Source organism: Melospiza melodia, chromosome 1 (genome assembly GCF_035770615.1).
Source record: "Melospiza melodia melodia isolate bMelMel2 chromosome 1, bMelMel2.pri, whole genome shotgun sequence".
Lineage (NCBI taxonomy): Eukaryota > Metazoa > Chordata > Aves > Passeriformes > Passerellidae > Melospiza > Melospiza melodia.
In genome coordinates this window covers 39,864,371-39,876,963 of record NC_086194.1, presented here as the reverse complement: position 1 = coordinate 39,876,963, position 12,593 = coordinate 39,864,371, and the positions used below count along the sequence as shown (strand labels likewise).

The window sequence follows — 12,593 nt, the reverse complement described above, 5'->3', positions numbered from 1 at the left end:
CTAATTTACAGAGACACTGACCATCTGTACTTTAGATGCTTTGATCCTTCCATACTCAGAAGCCAGCATCTGATGTTGAAGAATAGGAATTAAAGCACATAAAAGTAGAGATGGATTTCAAAAAAGCGGACAAATCTAAACTCATAGAGTGAGAGAACAAAAATTAACATAAGATTTTCCTAGCAAAACCTAATGATGCTATAAATTGGCAATGAGGACAATACTCGAACATGTGTTATCACTTTTCCAAATGATTAGAGAAGAAGCTACAGTAATCAGCAATTTTTCAAAGCTGTCATTGATTCTGGTGCATGTAGTTACATGGTCATTATAACTCTGGACAGCATAGGTTTTCTTGATCAAATAAAATTATGTAAGTCAGATGGAAAGACTGTCTTTTCTTATGTTAGTACTGCAACTAAGGATAAAGAATGGATTTATGCCTCCTGAGCAATGTCTTAGGTGAGGGAATGAGATATTCAAGCCACTCAGAAATAAGCACCTACAAACCTTGCTCTTCTCATATTCTTAAGCAGGGAAAGTCACCGTGATGACTGAGAATGCAACAGTCAGGGCTAGTCCAATGCAAAGTAAGAGTGAAGGACCTGAATATAAAGCAATTTTGGAACACTACTGAGCAACTTAATTTTAAACAATTCAGTCAAAACCACAATTAGGAATGAGAACCTTATCGTGAGGGATGTTCACCATGCCATTAAAAGGGATGAATAACATGTATTTATAAAATTAATGATTAAATCATCCAACAGAGCAAGTAGGTCCATCTGGGCATATCAGCTACTAGTGGTGTTTTAAATCAAAGATTAATCTCAATTTTTAAAGTACAAAAGCCATTAATTTGCATCGATAATAGACCTATACTAGGTGAAGAGGAACTCAGAAAACTGAATTAACTTTATGCTCATTCACAATTGACAATAAGCTTGGGAAACAGTTACTCACAGTGTTGTTTACAGTGAAAATGCATAAGGAATAAATCACTTTAAAAAATTGCCCTCAGGAACAGTATGAAATTCCTGCTATTTGATAAAGCACTATCAGGAAAGCATAACAGGAAACCAGCATTACTTGGATTCAAATCTCCAAGTGAAAAAGTTCTACAGAGCAGCAAAGAATTTATTGTGATATACTCTGAGGTCCTTATACAGCTGCATACCTGAGGAGCTGAGAAATGACCTTTACTACAGGGTCAGATTTACCAGCAGGCTTGAGAGAGAGGTGGGAGGCTTTTAACTGACACTGTTCACACTTAATGACCCTCCCTTTCCTTGAAACTGGCTGCAGAGGCAAACATGTCAAACATTTTCTCTTGCAGCTGTTGAATACCAAATCTGTTCTCAGTCACTAGAATACTGAAGTATGTTTCTCAGTATTCATTGGGTTGTCATTTTTCCTCTTACTCTTTCTGTAACATCTTGCTAAGTGGTATAACTTTCCATAGGACAAGAAGTTTTTGGCTTGAGTGTGGGACCACAGAGGAAAGATGCTGCCAGCTGTAAGAAATAACTTCACCAAAACAACAATTTATTAATAGGGGGCATGCCTAGGCCTACACTCCCAAGGACCTAGTGTTACTTTCAATATCCTCTTCCTCACTACCTTGGGGAAATCAGTTTTTTTCTCTGCCAGATATGTATCTTTGGACACTAATATCTGTGATGATAGACTTTTTATTAATATGATTCTGAGCCCTTTTGTGCTACTGTGCTGTTTACTTTTCTACCAGTGTAGCCAGCTGCAAACATAAAGCCTCAAAAAATATTTGAAATTTTCTGTTACAGAGGCACAATAGGATTTATGTCTTGCCAGCAATACATGAGACAAGGGTTTCATCTCCAGACCTTGTCACTAATACATAATCATCTGTATATACAGCAAGACCATTTCATTTAGATCAAGAAGAGCAAGAGCATTTCATTTAGATTCAGGTCCCACTGTGATAAGGGATGGATAAACATGGTCAGGAGAAAAATAATTTTCACTGGCTTTAATGGGAGCACCATTTGGTTTGTTTGTTTGTCTTAATATCAGGATATTTAAAGAGACGTCTAAATATGGATTTAAAAGGCAAACCAAGCTTGATAAATAATTTGTTAATTACTTTAAGCAAAACTTCAGTGTGGGAATTAAAAGAACACTCACAGTGCACTGCTTCCTTTCTCTTCAAATTAAACTGTGTTTGCTACATAATTCAGTTTCACTGCCCTTGTCCAGCTTTCCTACATTGCTAAAAATCCCTAAGCAAACCCTTTCAAAGGCTCATTGCCATTCTTGCAGGTTCCTTTAGGTTTTCCTTGAAAGCATTTGAGCTACTCACTTCTACAAACAGTCTGAGCCCCCTAAATATACAAAAAGACAGCCTGCAATTTTACCTGCAGAGGTACTAGGAGGGGAGACCCATTACCCATTTCAGCCCTGAGTGCAAAATCTTCTACATCTTTAGGCCTGCTGTAAGCTTGTAATCTGTATGATGTTGACTTGCCTCTTCCGCGATGTCCAATACCTCAGAAGGATACCTGAGAGAAACAGGCATCAAGAAAAAGCCTTCTCCCTGTCAGCTTGGACACAGAACAGAAGAAAAACAAAAATTCTAATTAAGGTGTTTCTGTCCACATTTTGCTGCTTACTTTCTGCTTTGGGGTTTTGGGTGTATTTTTAATGGTTCATTCCCTGGTGTTGCCTTTCCAGCTCTCTCTTAGCAGGAGCATAGATATTGGAACATCCTTATCTCTGTAAGGTGAGGGAGAAGGAGCTCAGCATTGTCCCTTAATAAAATCAGAGCCTCTGAGAGAAGTAAAAGTAAATGAAATATCCAAGTGATGGAAAATAAATTGGGGAAAATGTTTTCATGTTTTCAAGAAGCAGTACTGGTTGTCCTGCCCAAAGGCTTTTGTCTCCTGCTTCATATGTTACTCAAGAGTTTGAGGAAAAGTGAAAACCTGTGCTAACCTCATACATGAGTGACAGAATTTGTCTTTTTTCTGTCCTATTTGTATTTCTTTGCCCTTTTCATGTGCTTCCACGTGTCTTCCTTATAGTTCATATACAGAAAAGTAACTTCGAAAGAAACACTTCAGTGCAAAATCAAGCACTGTAATGTAAGGACATGCCAGGATTATTGATGCACAAGCCTTAATTCAGGCCATTTTATGTATAAATATGTTTTTTAATTACAAGCTCATGCACTATTTCTTCTGCAGGGTGTCTGACTTGTTCAGTGAGGACTTTTTTTTATCCACAATATTCAGTGAATGGCCTGTAGGCCTTATTTAAACTACCCTGCACTGAATACAAAATTATGTCATTTGTTCCTAGTGCTCCACAAGATTTGCATACATGCATCTTTATGGCATCTCTCTGCACAACTGATAGCACAACTACCCTTACAGGAGGGGAATTAAAGCATTGAGATTAAGGCTGCTGCTTCCCGAGCCTCCTCAGAGCACACAGGCCCTTGGCATCTGCAGTTTTATTTTTCCTCAAACTCTCCTTCTTTTTACCTGCATAATTCAATTAAGCATGCAGGGAATATAGAAAGACAGAGATGTCTGCTATGAAAAACAGGCACAGCTTCTTGAGATAGACTAGCGCCTACCTGCCCTGCTTGGTTCTCCTCTCCACCAAACTCTTCACATGTCCCACCCTTGCTGTGGCATTGCCCCCCTGCCGCTGCCTCCTGGTTCCCTCTTCCTGCACGGCTCACAGTAGTTTTCAATTTAAAGCTCAGTGCAGCGTTAGAGTTTCTCATCATCATTTTTGTTTTAACATTACAGAATGACACATCTTCTCCCAGACTCCATCTCACAATCAGACAGACCATTTTGGCTGTCAGACAGGGAAAAAATACCAATTCCCTTATGGACACAGACAAGCTTTCAGCTGGAACTGCTAGTCAGGAAGTTACTACTGATAGACAAGATGGTCTATAAATACCTCACATAAAATGATGTTAAAGCACCACTGCTGAGGCAGTGGTAAAACCAAATATTCAGAAGTTAGGAAATGCCAGTGTGCAGGACCTGTATACAAGTCTGAGCCAGCCCCACAGCCAATCCACTTCAAAAGCCTCTCTAGCTGGCATAATGCTTGTTTACCTGGATGTTACAGCTGGAGAGACACGCTCAACCAAGCCATTTTTTCTACTGGAGTATGGCGGGCTGTGTGACGGTTTTCACCTTAAAACAAAGTACTGGGGGTTTTATCATCCTTTACCGCCTGCCTTTGTTTTAGCTGCCCCATTTCCTCATTCAATGATTCCTGCAGGAAGCTGCACTTGCACAGGCTCCTGTGCTTTGCTGGTCGGGGAAGCCAGAAGGGAAAGCCACCCCTGGCCTGTCAAGAGTCATGCTCCCTCCACAGCTCAGTGGCCAACAGCAGGGAGATTAAACTGAAATCCAGATGGTTTGTCCCTTTCACATGCTGTTAAAGCATCTTAAACTTTTTCAGCTTTTCCAACTCTGTCACCTTCAAAATGAAATGTTTCATTTTTTAAAGTATTTCAAGTATTATCTTTAAAAATAAACACCAGAGGAGCTGCAGTAGATTGCCTGCTGTTATTGACTCTGGAAGGACTGCTGACTGAAGCGCTACACACCAACAGAGCAATAGCGATTTAATGTTCATTAGTGTTTAGAGCAGTATCTCAGTGAGAAGATTAAGAGGCCAGGAAAACCACTGAATTTCTATTCTTTGTGATTCAAGGTAAGAAAATGCATTCAGCATTTTCCTGTTTGAATTCTCCCGGAGACATGACCACGATGGCAGATAAGACGTCCCCTCCAGTACTCACAAATTCTTTTAAGGGATGATTTAAAAATAAAATATTGTTCTGCAAGGGTGAATCTTGATAATGCAGCCTTACAGTATCTTTCAGAGGAAACAAAAGAAAAGGTGCAGTGCTGCTACAGCTCAGAAATTGCTTTGTTATCTGACTCACACTTGCAGCAGAGCAGTCTCCACTCCTGGCATCTATCACAAAGCATCAGAAGAACAGCACTGAGTTACAAATTTAAAATTACAATGGAAAGAAACTATTATTTCCACTTTGTAGAACTATGATAGAAGCCAGGTCTCTGCTATCTAGAATAGCTATTTCCCCCCTCACCATGTTCATTTCTCAGAATGTGCCTGTTTGGGGCTCATTAGAGCTTTTTTTTTTTTTGTCCAAATATTTTTGCCTTCCAACAGTGACAAAGAAGAGGACTGAAAAAAAGTCAGCAATTTTTTTTCTTTTTCTGTTGGTTTCCCTACTGATATATTTGCTAATACAGTAATTAAAAGCAATTTACACTCCTCCATAGCTACAGAAGTAATTATGGGCCATGTCTAATAACGGTTGCCAAAACAACTAACAATTCTCAAACCATCTCATAGAGCACTTTTTCCCCTGTGGGTCTCTAACAAGCTCAGCAGCTTCTTTCCCTTCCCAGCCAATCTGTCTCAGCACTAAATGCATATCAATACCATCCTCAAAATGTATCTACAGTTTCATTGTCCTCTAGCTCATCAGTTCAGATCAAATCTTAGCTGATGCCAGAGGTGAGATGCCCCAGAGCACAGGGACAGGCAAAGCAGCAGAGTAAGGCCTTGAACTCAGCAAACTGTCATGTCCTGTATTTATCCAGCTCCAGGGCTTCACACTCCTGCTCCTCTCTAACTGCTGCCTTTGCAAACTCTGTCCTCCCATACCACTGCTTTCTCCCCTTGCCTACTTCCTACAGCATTAGCCAGGCAAGGCAGCCAGTGCACAGATCCATTCTTGAAGAGTTCAGGTGTCTCACATTAAAGCCACACTTGGTAGGAGACACCAAACTGGTAAGAGGGCCATAACATGATGTTACTACAGTCCTGCTCCATAACCATACTGAGGGACAAGGAGAGAGCACCTTCCCGAGCTTTCTCACTCTTTTCCAAGGAGCTCACCACTCCTGTTGGGTCCCTTCTAGACTTCTTTTCCTGGAGGGTCAAGTGCTGTGAGCAGCTACCAGGGAGCCCTGCTTGCCAGTGGAGAAGCAGCAGGCATTTGTGGCTATAAAATCATGCAATAATTTTAAAATATGTGCAATTGTGTCCTAGCACATCCACAAACTAAAGGGACGAGCTCCCCTCATGTGATGGAAGCACTCTCTCTGGAACAATTGAGGTCCTACTTTCTGTTCCCCACATTCATGACATAAAAAGCTGCTTTTATGTTATCCTTAGAGCCTTTTAGCCTAGGCACTAAAGATTATAGTAGTTTGTTTCCTTATAACTGATGCAAGGCATTACTCAACACATGTGATGAGAATGCTTCAAAGAGAGAAGCTGTAAAATATTCCTGGTACTGTATTAATACTGAGAAAAACAAGAAAGTAAAAAGGAGACTGAAAGACAGGCTTTTTAAAACACACTTATGAAATACAATACCTTAAATTTATTTTCAGTCAACATTTCAAGAGAAGAAAAAGCTGAATTTGCACAGGCTCACATCTTTTTTTGTTTCCAGTTTGTACTGTCTTTCATCTCACATTTGACTAAGCCACTCATTTCAAAGAAGATGAATTGTAAGGTCACATTTAGTGTCAGTGAAATGTTTCTGAACAACAGCCCCAGAAAGTGATATAATCCTTTGAACATGCAACCTCCTAGGGACCCCAAAAATGCTGAAGACAATAACTAAAAATTAAGAAAGAAAAGCAATTTTGCATTACCCTCCCTCTAATGTTTTAAGAATCAAAGGTGTTGAAAATCATATGCCCTTGGGGTTTGTTTTTATTCCTGCTGTAATGATGAGCTGTGCAACATATTCTGGTTTGGTTTTTTCTCCAACAACGCATTACTTCATCTTAAAGCACGAAAAACAAAGTTACTTTTCTGGAATAAGCCTGGAGTGACACAAAACTAAATCAAATCATTGCCTAGGCTTTTTATTCTTTTATGGATTAGCTATTGTTGTGGTATTTAGTACACTTCTTGTCTCAGTGAAGTTCAGGAAACTTTGCAATTTATAGCAAGAAAATAAAGAAATGTTCTTGCTCTCTCTGTATCACCATTTTTCTAATTAATATCACAAATATGATTAAGTACATCTAATATTTCTGCCAAGGGAGCAGAATATGTATCCCATGAGAGTACGTGTGTAGTAATTTTCAGACCTCAGATTCTTCTGCTGGTAACAAGTTTTCTATTTTCATAAGGATTTTATTTATTTTACATTTGACACTCTGAGTATGCATTATTTGTTGAAGTGGCTTCTTTCACGATTCATCTTCCCTCTTTAGCACAATTTAGTACAATTCTCCAATTTATTTGGCTCCAAAGTCAAATTTATGTCATGTGTTTTGCCAGACAGTGAAAGCACAGTCTCGAACAGGCAGTTAAATCAATCAGTTCATAAACTCTCAGTCCTGGGGAGTCACTCTACTGAAAAGAATTTATTACCAAAATACAAAACTATGTATCTGTAGAAATAAATCTGCAGCTGCGGTACATATATCAGCCAAGGAAAGCAGATCAGGTAAGGTAGTGCCTTGTGAACAAATGCTCTGAATTAATGCTTGTGCTATGTGAAATAGATTTTACAGCACTTCTGAAAAAAAGAGTCCAACACATTCTTCTTAGTACTCACCATTATATTTTTGCTTGTTGCCTTCTAACTTACTGTGACTGCAGTCCTCAGTGATATGATGCATCTGTAAAAACTCATCTCTTTGTCCTACTCAGGTTGTTTTTCAACCCTAACACTTTAAAAGCCATTAGAGATGGACTACAAGATTTTTGGCACTCAGGAATCTGAATGTTTCACAGTTCCCATCTATGACCTTGGTGTTTAATGAACCTCTCCATCTGTAGTCTTCTAAAAATCTACCCTGTCCTTGCCAGCCCATTCATTGCCTGTCCTTGGATCCTGGCACCAACAGTGGAAGGACTGCAGGGACTTCTCCTGTCCCAGGCAAAGGGCCCCACCATTAGCCTTGCCTGAACCTGGGGGGGAAGAGGGAGGAGCCCTCCACAACACTGAAATCATGGCAAGGAGCTTGGAGAACAGTTGCACAAAGGGTGCCGGACTCTGGCAGTTGGGGTGCTCAAAAATACAGATCCACCTAGCAGGTATTTTTCCCTTTAAATATTCATATGGGTTAAGCTCTAGCCCTCATTTGAGGGACGATCCCAGCAATACCTAAGCACTTAGCTGACCATATGTTCTGGATGAGCTGAGCAAGAATGAGTGCTCAGCCCACTCACAGACATCCTGAGCCCTCTGCACAACACCCTTGTTCTCAATCTAAGCAACTGGAGAGCTAACACCTAGAAATAACCAGAAGAAATAGAGCTCAGATGGCTAAGGGCTGCTGACAAGCCATTCCTAACTTTTCAAGGAAGACAAGGACAATGACTACAGAACTGGACACTGCTTGCTTGCGTAAGGCTACACTCACACATGGGTGTTGGTAGCAATATTGCATTTCACTTTGTCTCTCTTGTGGCAATAAAAGACTCCAAAGAAAAGGTAAACTAAAACTGAAGGAGGTGCAGCAAAGGACTGGTAGGACCACTAGGAAAAGGTGCTAGAAGAACTTGGCAGACAAAACAGCAAAAGGAAGACTGGGAAGAGGTACAAGAGAAAAAACATGAGCAATTATGCATCTAATGGACCTACAAGGCTGTACTGGCCCAAGAACAAAAGGATGTAAAACAAACCTGACTAACTCAGGCTACTAATAAGGTGAAGGCTTCATATTGTCCAGCAGCATAGTTCTGGAAGGGCTTTTAAAAGGAAAGGTGCATTTACAACACATTTGGACTGAGAAATCACCTGTGGCACATAGGGCATGTGGAAGTACTCCCTACAGACTGCTCCTGTACGGACCAGGCTGCTCAGCACAAGGGACAGCTATCTGTGCCAAACCCTAGTGACCAAAACATTGGTAGTCCCAGGCTGAAGTGATCTCAGTTGTTAATAAAGTCAGAAGCACAAGTGTGTCAAGGTGAAAGCTTTACAAAAAGTGTCTATACCAGAGTTCAATTTATAGTTTATAACCCTTTTTTTTATTTTGGACTTAATTAGGCTGAATGATTAGCATTCAGCCTGACGATGTGTGAGCCAGCCAAGTGATTTAATTTTGAAACACACTTACTTTTCTTATACTGCTAAAGAAACAAAATACGGAATAGATTCAGCACAGTATTACACTCGAAATGCATCTGTAAACGTTCATTGTTATTGATATGGGACACAGTTCAGTCCTGGCACAAAATAGGTGTAACACTGGGGCTAGATTTGGCCAACTCTATTAACTATTCAATACTAATTTGTTTAACCTATAGCACTGAATATGGCTGAATTATGTTTTAAACCTATAGGTTCAGGTCAGGCTTGACAAGACCATCAAGACAGGGAAACAGATGTTTAATCATCATATGTCATATAGAAGCAATGCTACCTTGCAGAAGAAAATTGTTTACCTTTGAAGTAATCGACCTCTCAGATCTAACAAAAGCCATGGTAGATGCAGAGCAACACTAGCACTTCTAATTTAGTTACAGAATTCCAAGATTTTCTGCTTTAATCTACTGATCTTCCAGCCACATACTTATGGGTAATCAACAATGGAGTCTTTGCAGGTTTACATCAGGGTAATGACAGAAGAATATGGGCACCAAAGTTCAGCATGTCAGAAACAGCAAACACAGAGGGGCCACAAAGATGTATTTGTGGCATTCCACAGAGGACTTTCCAAATTAAGTGTATCTGGAGAAGAAAAGGCTTGGATTGAAAAGGAGAGGAAAATAATAATTTGCAAAGAATATATAAAAGCTGCAGTTTTGGAAGGAAGGAAATAAATAAAAACTAGTACAAATGGCAGGTAAGCACAGGGTCAAATGCAAAAGGAGATAAAAGGGTAAATAAGAAAATAAATCACAGAGGAAGGCAAAGATCTAGAAAAAGAAAAAACCAGCTAGTTAGGAGAGGTTTAGCTAGTCTAAGCTCAGCATCAAAAAAAACTTTAACAGAAATGTGGAGAGCCTGGTTCAAGCATGGCTTAAAGAAAGAGGCCATGAAGGTATACAGCTGATGGGAAAGTAAAAGGCAGCTGTAAAGCAGCAGTTCCCAGGCTTGATTTTGTAAATAACTAGGTTCTCAGACACCTTTTCTATAAACAGCAGGATTCTCAGACAGTCTTCCCGTAACAGGCAAAACATTCTGTCCTTGGGCTCTCTGGGAACAGATAGCTGCTCTGGGAACAGATATGAAGGTTTTGAGAACTTTCCATATCACAGTGAGAACGCTGGTCCTGTTTTCAATAAACGAACCACAGGTATTGTAAAAAAAAAGGAGGGGTTAGAGTTTTCTCTATAACCTATCGTGAGCTCGAATTTTGCAATGTGCATGAAGTTAATTAACACTATTATAAAAGATGACTGATTTGATCAATAAATCGGAGTCAATGCTGATCAACAACAAGATGGGTCGTCTCCCTTCGCTTTCAACACAGGAATTGCAGGAGAAGAAGAGGAAATGGGAAATGGTCTATAAGAAGAGGGAGATGACAGGCATTTGGGGCATTCATGTTTTTCTGTGAGTGAAGAACCACATATCAAGGGATGTCCCTTCTCTAACCTCTGCCAGGAACCCAAAGGCCTGTACCATACTTTGCAAGTGAGGGGGGTTTTCCAGAATGCTGGTCACATCCCCCATCCCACCCTCATGCTGGTTATTAAAACAAAGAGGGAGAAACCCTGACATTCTCTGACTGAAGGAACAGGATGTGATGCTGCAGGGGCTCACTTGGTGTCTGGCCCTCTCCCACAATCATCCTCATCCACAGGAAGTGGCAAGTAATGCGGAAGGTCAGTCCACGATGTGGACCCACCTGAACACGTCTGGGTTTGTTCAGCCTGGAGACATCACACAACCTCTTCTGCTCTTGTGTGAAAGACAGTAAATTACAGTATCCTGTGGTCAGAGTAGTACCCAGGTCAAAGAGGAGACAAGACAGTACAGACTGTTCCTTCATGATTTATAGGTGAAGCATTCCGTGCTGGTACAGCGAGGAGGCGGCTTTGCACCACACATTGTGATGCACTGGCACGAGCCAGGGTGGAGATTGGCAAGGAGAAAGCAGAAAGCTATTATTTTTGAGATTGTACTGTTCTGGGACTACAGATACTCTGCAAATTGAATTCATATTGATAGTATGTAGTAAGCAAACTACTTTTTCAGAAAGAGAAAACTTCCAGTCTGTTCTCAGCTATGCAGAGAACAGTGCCATATTTCAGAACAAACAATATTAATTTTCCTTCTCCACTCTTAGATTAAAATAGGATTTAATTCCACGACCAGAAAGAATACCATTAATAACGGGCTTATTCCCTGACACTGTACCTAATAAAAATATACTGGCTAATATTTTGCTTTCATTCTGTTTGTACCAGAGATACATTTGAGAACCAAAACATCTTCTGACACTGATCAAATAAAGCCATACAATTTTACAGTTATTACATGCCATCAGGAAAAAAAGAGAGAAGAAAATAAATAAAACAAAAAATCAAACAAACAAAAACAACATCCAAACAAACTTCAAACCTGAAGCTTTACTCAACATCTGCCTTACCCCCAAGGATTGCATTTTCAAGGACTGACTTAGGAAACCACATTCCTGGGTCTCTGGAGACTTTCTGCTTTCCAGAGTAGGGAATTAATACCAAGGAAATGTGTAAAAAAAACCCAGAAATTAAGGTTTACCTTATATAAGGAGATCCGTGTGAATGCAAACATTGTCAGTGGCTGGTTCCTGGTACTGGGTGTTGCAATGCTTGAAACAGCTTGAAACTATGGATTCTTTAAGGAAAAAAAAGAAAGAAGATAAAGAAAAATGTAATGACTCTGTATTATTTTATCACAGGTAAATTTTCCTGTAATTATTCTATCTGCTTAGCATTAGTACCTTTGCTACCACAAACAGTAGGCACAATGCAGTTAAATTCCACAGGGCAAGATCTGTGACTTCAGCCACATACAAGCTGGGCTAAATGATGTCCACTAAAGCCATGGAGAGAATTTACTTCATCCAGAAAGAGATAACATTACAAAATGCTAGAAACTTAAATGCAGTTTATATTTGTTAACATAGAAATATTTGTTTTAGATAGGCTCTGAATATTATCAGAGTCAAGCTTTCAGGATCTTAAATGAAGCTGTGACATTACCCAACAGAGACAAGCCTGGATGTGCCAGCTGAACCTATGGCGGTGAAGAGTTGTACTGGTAGCAGAACTCAGAAGATAAATCTGCTCTTTACAGGTACCGTTATTGGCATGGCTCTGGAGAATGAAACCCCTTTGAGAAAATGGCTTTTACCTGATAGATCATTGCCCTGCAAGTGAAAACTCCTACCTTATAGATTTGGAAGCACATGACAAAAACCCTCAACCTTGCAAAATTTAAAAAATGTCATTCTTAAGAATAATTATACTACGTCACACTGAGAAATTCAGAAATATGACTTCCTTTTTTGGAGGTCATATGGGAGAAAAGATGGAGTAGATGGGGTTTTTTTGAAATGGGAAACCACCTTTTTAGGAGATTT

The 12,593-nt window shown here is 39.9% G+C and overlaps 1 protein-coding gene across 1 annotated transcript in view; it reads right to left on the bottom strand.

Annotated features, from left to right (window-relative positions):
- The window catches only part of LRRC3B (leucine rich repeat containing 3B), a 182,601-nt gene extending 170,754 nt beyond the window's left edge, over nt 1-11,847 (bottom strand). The window contains exon 1 of the mRNA XM_063154777.1: nt 11,750-11,847. The gene's annotated coding sequence lies outside the window, so the exon portion shown is untranslated. The remainder of the gene's footprint in view (nt 1-11,749) is intronic.
- Nucleotides 11,848-12,593: the final 746 nt, after the last annotated feature.